Source organism: Neopsephotus bourkii, unplaced genomic scaffold (assembly GCF_033783945.1).
Source record: "Neopsephotus bourkii isolate Nb327-2 ecotype Australia unplaced genomic scaffold, CSIRO-AGI_Nbou_v1 NB_1728, whole genome shotgun sequence".
Classification (NCBI taxonomy): domain Eukaryota; kingdom Metazoa; phylum Chordata; class Aves; order Psittaciformes; family Psittacidae; genus Neopsephotus; species Neopsephotus bourkii.
The window spans coordinates 475,089-482,692 of NW_026902202.1; the positions used below are offsets into that span (position 1 = coordinate 475,089).

Here is a 7,604-nt window from a genome sequence, read left to right on the forward strand (position 1 = left end):
CACTTTTTCTTTCCTGATCTCAAACCCCGAGCAGGGAAGGAAAAGCAAGATGGATCCTGCTCAATAAACACAACTGGATTTCATATTGCTGATTTGGTTCTTTTTCCCAGGGTTCATACCAAGGCTACAGTGATACTGCTGGCTGTAACCATTCAAGCTCGACAGCCCAGTGGGACCAATTACTGCATTTACAGTAAAACATGCAAGGAAATGTATCTCCCTATCTCCATATAGCCAAGTTTACTGAAGGATAACCTACTACATTACACAGATTAATACTCCAGTGACTAAATTAATCCTTAGAATTTCACTCACTACTTGAGGCTTATAAATTTTAATTGGTTCTAAACCACCACATGAATTTATGTGAATGTATATTGATGAAGAAGAAGGGTTCAGAAATTACTCTATTAACACTCAGAGCTCAGAGATAACAGTATATGTTGGGACCAATTTATAAACATATATAAATGTTTGCAAAGCAGGATTCAAACTTGTTTTAGAGGTGCATTATCATAGTTTACATATAACTCCACTGAGGAGGAAAGCTGCAGCATTAGATGAGAATGAAAGGCAGCTTCAAAAAGTGAAATGTTACTATTTTGCTAACAGATAGATCCAAAGCTGAAGGGTAAGCAGTGCTTGTGCTGTTTTTGATTGTACCATTATTGATGACAGTCAATCAATACTAGCAGTACAGCAATTGGAACAGCTTTCTGATATGCTGACACCTTGTTACACCATGCAAGTGGTTAGTTCTGTAACAATGAAATATAACACCAGGTTTCTATAGGGATTAGAAGTGCTTAACAATACCAACTGGCATCTTCAGGAAATCATACAGCTTCAGAAAGTTTTGTCATCGGGACAAAACTTTGCCTTTGGTATGTGGTTATTTACAAAAGATTCACTAGTTCACTGGTTGAACCTTTTAACGGTGAATCAAGGTAGAACTGGCTCCTTAAAATGCTGTAAGAGCAGTCTAAAATGTTGTGTTGTGGGTTTTTAAAAAAAAACAAACAAAACATTTACCATAATATAGTTTGTTAATCCTGAAACATAGCAATGATTATTTGAGTTACAGTATTACAAAGTGTTCTACTTGTGCCCATGATAGCAGGGGCATCCATTACATGTTATCCATCTTTGCGAAATACAGCAGCAGTTAACAAGGTAGAGAATTGGAGAACCAACCTACTCTAAAATAATTAATGTCAAGACTTCTCGAAACCAGTAATATGAAAGGTCAAGTCTATCTCCTTTCTCCTGCCCAAATGTAAATAGCTTACTGAAAGCCAGGAAGCAAAACTGCTACCCAAGGACCACTTCCCATCCTTGCATGACAGTTATGCACATTTTCAGTTTACACATGTGACACACAAAAGTAATTCTGATACCACACTAATCAATTGCATATACTAGGAATGTAAATAATATATGAAATAGTGGGAGGCTGCTTTTTTCATACTTCTTTCCACAACTACACAAGATTTCCAGAAGCATTTTCAAGATGTCTGTGGAAAATCAAACATCTTGGAACAGAATTTTTTGTCACAAATTCCTTTAACTTCCAGTAGTTTATTGTTTGGGATGTCTCATTCAGCATCATTAGGAGTGAAGCTGTTATACAGAGGAAAAAGGCCATAAGGCTAAAATGGCCCATGGAGTCTTTTCCATCTTCACAGAGCATCACTACAAACATTTAAAGGGGAAAATATGTGGTGCATCCCATGCTCAGACTGCCTTTCAGACCACAATTTCAAGCTTGTGAACAGATTCCTGTATTAATTACAGCAGCTAAGGCTAATAACTTCAGCCCCTAAGACAATGATAATCATATCAATAATATTAAAAAAAAGGATCCAATGTCCGTCTTCAGAAGCATTTGGCACCTGTTATCATTTGATTAAACTGTGACTAGAAGACAGTATAGGCTACCCTTAAGGCTAACTCCTTACAACAAGAAGTACAGATATCTTGCAGTACACATTGGGAATGCCTTGGAACACTGACAAATACTGCTGAAAAGGGGATGCAGCCAATAACTTTACAGTCACATAGGCACCAAGCTGTATAGCCCTATACGTCTTCATTTTATGCCCTCTATCTGTGTATGGTGTTACCAAGCTAAAGCACAACTTAAAAAAACAAACCTATACAGCCTCCAGCTTGTGGGATATGCCATACAGAATAAACAGAAATTGATTAAATATGAAAAACTGTGCTTCTATAGAAAATTTTAGTTTCTAGGCTAGCTTAAAATACTGCTTGAACTAGATAACATCTTTATATAAAGCCATTTCTTGGGTCAAACCCTAAGGAGTTAATAAGCAAAAATAACTACAAAAAAGAGGCTTTATTTCTAGATATTTCTTCCTAATGTATTTATTCACTTAATAGCATACTATTTTTAGCTTCCTATACTCTCTTTTGTTTGTATTTGACACAGTAAAGGACAACTTCAAGTTCAGAGGCAAATTAAGCTGCTTTTCTTTTTCCTAAGAAAAGTTAGATAGTTTTCCACTCATGCTTTTAACTTTTTGTTCTTTTAAGCATTTCCAATTGTTGAATAAAAGAAGTGCAGCTCCAGCAGCCTTAAATAAAGATCCCAGAGTTTTCTTACCTTTACCTGAGTTTAAGACTCCTTAAGACTGCTCTTCTTGAATTTCTAGCTAAGCTGGTAATCACCAAAGCATTCAGACACATCCCAACCAAGCAATTGGCTCTTCCATCTTCTTATATCGAGAAAATGAACCTGTGAACATTCAGACATCCACTCCTAATTCTTCTTTCTCTGGGCTTTCAGACTCAAAGCAACCATCAACATAAAAAGCGTGGACTTTACAACTGGCAGTAGAAAAAGCCCCCTGCCTCACCTGGCTCTGATAAAAAGCAGCTGTTTTACACCACTGACCTGCTTGCTGCGCAGAAAACAAGCAGCAGCTGGGCCTATTACAGAATCAGTACCTGCAGCTGGGTCAAGATGCAAACCTTCATATCAGGGTTAATGCTGATCAACCTGTAAGGCTCTTAGAGCTTGCTAGAAGGAGTCTTTTGATAAACAACCTGTCTTTTTTTCATAGAATAAACAAGGAAGAAAAAAAGGTATAATTGAATTTGTTCTTCTATTTTTCAAGAAACAGCCTGAGCTACCTTAGTGATATATAACACTGTTCTAATTGTTTCTATTCTTAGTGCATCTGTGTTTTTTTATACGAGCTCCTCTGGTTGAGATCTTGGCACTTCAAGCAACTTAGTAATACAATTAACATCAGTTATGCATTTGTTTTCTTTGATAAGAGAAGACCATGTAATAGAGCATTTTAGGATCCTTGGCATATATTCCACTGTGTTGTCCTCCATTTCTGTTGGTGCATGCTATGTGTCAGCTGAAAATCAAAAGATGGCCCTTCATTTTACTTTCAGTTACTATCCAATCCATCCAAAAAGAAGGCTTCAGAGTTCTCTGGTTAGGAGCTTAGTAGGGAAAGAGCACCACCTTTTCCAGGATTCTTTATTGCTTTGGCAATCACTGAAAAAGGATACAAAAAATTAGTCCATTCTTTCTCTTCCAACAAGTGGGGAGCCAAAAGATCAAAAAAAATAGAGCACAAAGTTTTTCAGAACAGTCTTGGCTAGACACATTACACAGACCTAGTATATTACATCTAGGCCAATACATTAATCAGTTAGTAAATATTAGAAGACCTGCTCATTCATTTGACTAAATGAGATAATGCTGTCCAGACATTAAAATACAAGGAATGAGACTGTATGCAAACAAAACAGCTGTAATGAATTTCTGATAAATACTTTCAGGCTGAATATGGCTAGAGGATATTACTCTAGGGTAGCAAAAGGATTTCCTTTGCACAGCAGCAATAATCTATATATCCACAGAGAATTTAAATACATGATTGAGATCTGCAGCATACTATTTTCACTGCAGATGTAGAGACAATGCTGCAGCTCAGCTTCTATTAGAAACCAGAATCCCTGAATTCACATCTGGTCTTCAGGAAGACATTCTGTAATACATTTTTTGGAGAAATAGACAAAACATGCTTAAAGGGTTGGCAAGAATGAAAGAAGCAGCCATTTGAATTCAGTCTAATTCATCTGCTACTTTTCAACAAAATATAATACAAAGAGAAAATTGAGCTTCAAGATCTTATATACCTAGTAGATCAATCTAATTCTTTTTTTTTAAGTTAAGTTTTTCTAAATTGTTTGTTCAAGACCAAATATTTCTAATTTTGAATTCTTTTTTCTGTGAAAAAATAAAGCACTAGAGCTTCGTTCACCCTGTCACAAAGTCCCATTACTGACAGCAGGTCTTTACTGTAGCTGTGAAAAGTTTTTGAGTACAGTCTTTTTCTCTAATTCAGATTCTGTGCTCTGATTTGTAATAGTAGTTTAGCAGGTCAGAGAAAAGAATGGGAATGCCCACTTTATATCCCTTTTTTTCTGATGTATCAATGGGAGCTTGGGAATTTTCTGACCTGTTTGCCACTCAAACAGCAGGAAAACAGGCATGCACTTGTATACATGTCTCTACGTGTATGCATATGTTACCATACAATGAGAACACAAATAATAGCAAGGTGTCAGAAGAATCAAGGTTTTTCCCACACCATCTCCTTTTTTGATAAAGCAATGTAGCAAATTACTATAGTTACCTTGACTGGGTACATGTACTTCTCAAAGCAGGCATGTGAGAAGTAAACACCATCCCACCTAGGCACTTTGACAGATTCCTGCTAGTGACATGCCTTTTCTTCACTACTTCCTACATGGCATGAACTGGAGGGATAGCCTGACAAAAGCCTTAGGAAAGAAGGAAGTGAAACTGTTTCATTGCCCCTCTTTAGCCTAATCACAGGACTGTAGTTTCCAAGTTTACAGAGTCTTGCTGGTATCCTGGTCCTGTATTTGGAGAATGTGTGACTGCTATGTTAATATTTTGCTCAGCTCCCCCAAATTAATATTAAGAATTCACATTCTGCCTGCAATAACTCAAATGGAATCCCTATATTACTGTGTTTATTTCTTTTTCATTTTCTCTCTAGTTAGAGAAAACATTTGTATCAACATCTTCAGATATCTCAATGACCATTTCATTTTCAAGGAGCTGTTCCAAAAATGTGGATTTCTTATGGTGCTGGATGCTTGTACTCTTCCACATGCATCCAAATGATGGAAATCACATCATTTACCCTTACCTATGAGATATCCCCTAATTTGATATAGAAGTATAAAAATGTTGTGAGAAATAGATCTCAGCAGATTTTACTGCAGATGCCCTACAAGCCTCTTCCAGTGGAATCATTTATCAAATATGTGAGAACATGTCAGAGTGAGGATTTCTGAGCTTTGCCCTAAATTGCATTTTATATTTGGATTAATGAATGAAGTAATAAATCAAGAAAGACTACTGTACTCTGATTACTCTCAGTTCCTCACATACAACTTCTTTTAATGTCTTACCTGCGAGGCAATGGAAAGAAGCAAGGAGAAGAGACAGCATGGAAAAAGGCATGACTGGAGAGAATCAACTTTTCTTTTTTGTAGTGATTATACAATCGATCAGTAAAGAATAATCAGCACAAGGTATTTGCACTGTTGCCTAAAAGGTGGGTGCAAAACAGAATTCCCACACACACCCATGTAGGCTCTGGGAATGTGTTTTTCAGACATCGCATAATTACTGTCCATTTTCTAAAAAAAGAAAAGATAGGTTTTAAGCCCTATTGGTTCTTTGTCTACAGCAAAGCATGGAAATACATCCCACCAACCTAGGCATTATAATAGGTCTTATTCCTTCCAAAGTAGTCAACTGCCGCTTTACTACTGTCACTAATCAGATATAGTGCTAAAAGTCTTAGTTACAACAGAAGACAGCATTGATTTAACTGTCTAACCAAGCTAAGATAACATCATAACAGATGAACTGAAACCAAGTGAGAACATCTACATGAAGGGGTTATGCCTCTTACGCAATTTATCTTTTTTTAAATTATGCGAATTTACCATATGTACAAACCCAAAATGTCATGGAAATGCGTTAATTTTCATAGTCTACACACAGCTCCTACCAGGTAGTAGGCAAGTAGAATTCTAAAACTTTAATAAAGCAAATCTTCCTTCTATATCTTTATTTTTTTTCAGACATCATAATGTCTTTGGGAAGGAGTGTAAATGAGGTAGAGACATTCCTGGCTCGGAGGACTATACGACTTGTAATCACAAGTGATCTGACAGTGTTTGCACTTCTGTCTCTAGAAAATCCCCCTTGCCCGTCCCAAAGCTTTTTTTTCTCCTTATCCCTCGTTTGCATTCTCTCTTTCATCAAAACAACACAAGTTCAGCATTTCGACAGGTTGTCATCAGTACCATTCCTATCCTGAGGGCTAGATCCATGATGTACAATCGTTCTTCACAGCCTCTTTCATCTCCCCTATGTAGCATAAAGGGGGATGCAAAAATATTTCAATCTTTCTACATGCACACTACTGTAGAAATGGGGGATAACATATTTTAGCATTCAAAAGGGTGGATGCTAGATTAATGACAAACCTGGAAGAAACAGAATAGATAGCCAGGAAGAGATGACATATGGTGCAGGAGAATGGGTTGTGAATCGGTGCTGAAACAAGCCATGTTAGCACTGATGTCACGAAGTCATAGAGTGTTTGCATACCACAGCAAGTGTTTGTTTTCTCCTTAGGGACAGTTTGTGTATGTTATAGCTGACAAGAAGTAAGGTGAGGAAGAAAGAGCTGGTGTGTTTTAGAGTATGATGGGAAAAAAAGAAAAAAGTGTCTTTTATATTTTCTTGTTGCTTGGAGAATAGTTTGCTCACTGCAGTTTAAACAGATTGCAACTGTTGAAGGGTGAAAGTCCTTCAAAAGGAAGGATGTAGGGAAACATAATAGGAATTGTGGGCTAAATTCTGAATGCTGATCTGGACAGGATGCTTTCTGGCAGAAGGCTCTGGAAACTTGAAGTCAAACACATACTGGAGACTTGGGTAGCCATGTGCCAGTAACTTCATGCCAACTCTACTTTAAGTCATTCTATCAACACAGCATAAAATTGCTCAGGCAGTGTTTATCCTAGAGCTAAAAGGAGCAAATTATCTGCAAATTCAGCACACACATACTCACTTGCAGTGCAGTTTGAATCCAAAAATATTCCAACAGTTTGGGGTTTTTTTTACCCCTGTGCACACACAGGGTTTAGAAAACGGTAGCTGATTGCAACCACTGAATAGTCCCACTGATGACAAACAATAGACAGGTCATTTCCCTTTGTCATCTGGGTTGGCTCCATAGAAATAATTAATGCTAAAATCAGAAAGAATTGTTCACTACACTGAGTAGATGTACTCACTGAATATAAACAGAGGACTGCGTAAGAAATGAGTTTAACAGAGCTACATGTTAAAAATAATTATCCTACCAACTCTCTCAACCATATCAAGATTTTAGAAGGAAAAAATATTTTACTAAGTATTGCAAGTGTTAGGAGCTCAGAATTATGATGTTAAAATCAATATTTCAGTGTAGGACTGTCTCTCGCTGCATACTGCACAGTAGCCACAA

The 7,604-nt window shown here is 37.1% G+C and overlaps 1 long non-coding RNA gene across 1 annotated transcript in view; it reads right to left on the reverse strand.

The window, feature by feature from the left end:
- LOC133224843 (uncharacterized) overlaps positions 1-2,818 on the reverse strand; it is a 287,272-nt gene extending 284,454 nt beyond the window's left edge. Inside the window, exon 1 of the long non-coding RNA XR_009728959.1 lies at positions 2,624-2,818. This is a non-coding gene — a long non-coding RNA (uncharacterized LOC133224843). The remainder of the gene's footprint in view (positions 1-2,623) is intronic.
- Between the last annotated feature and the right edge of the window lie 4,786 nt (positions 2,819-7,604).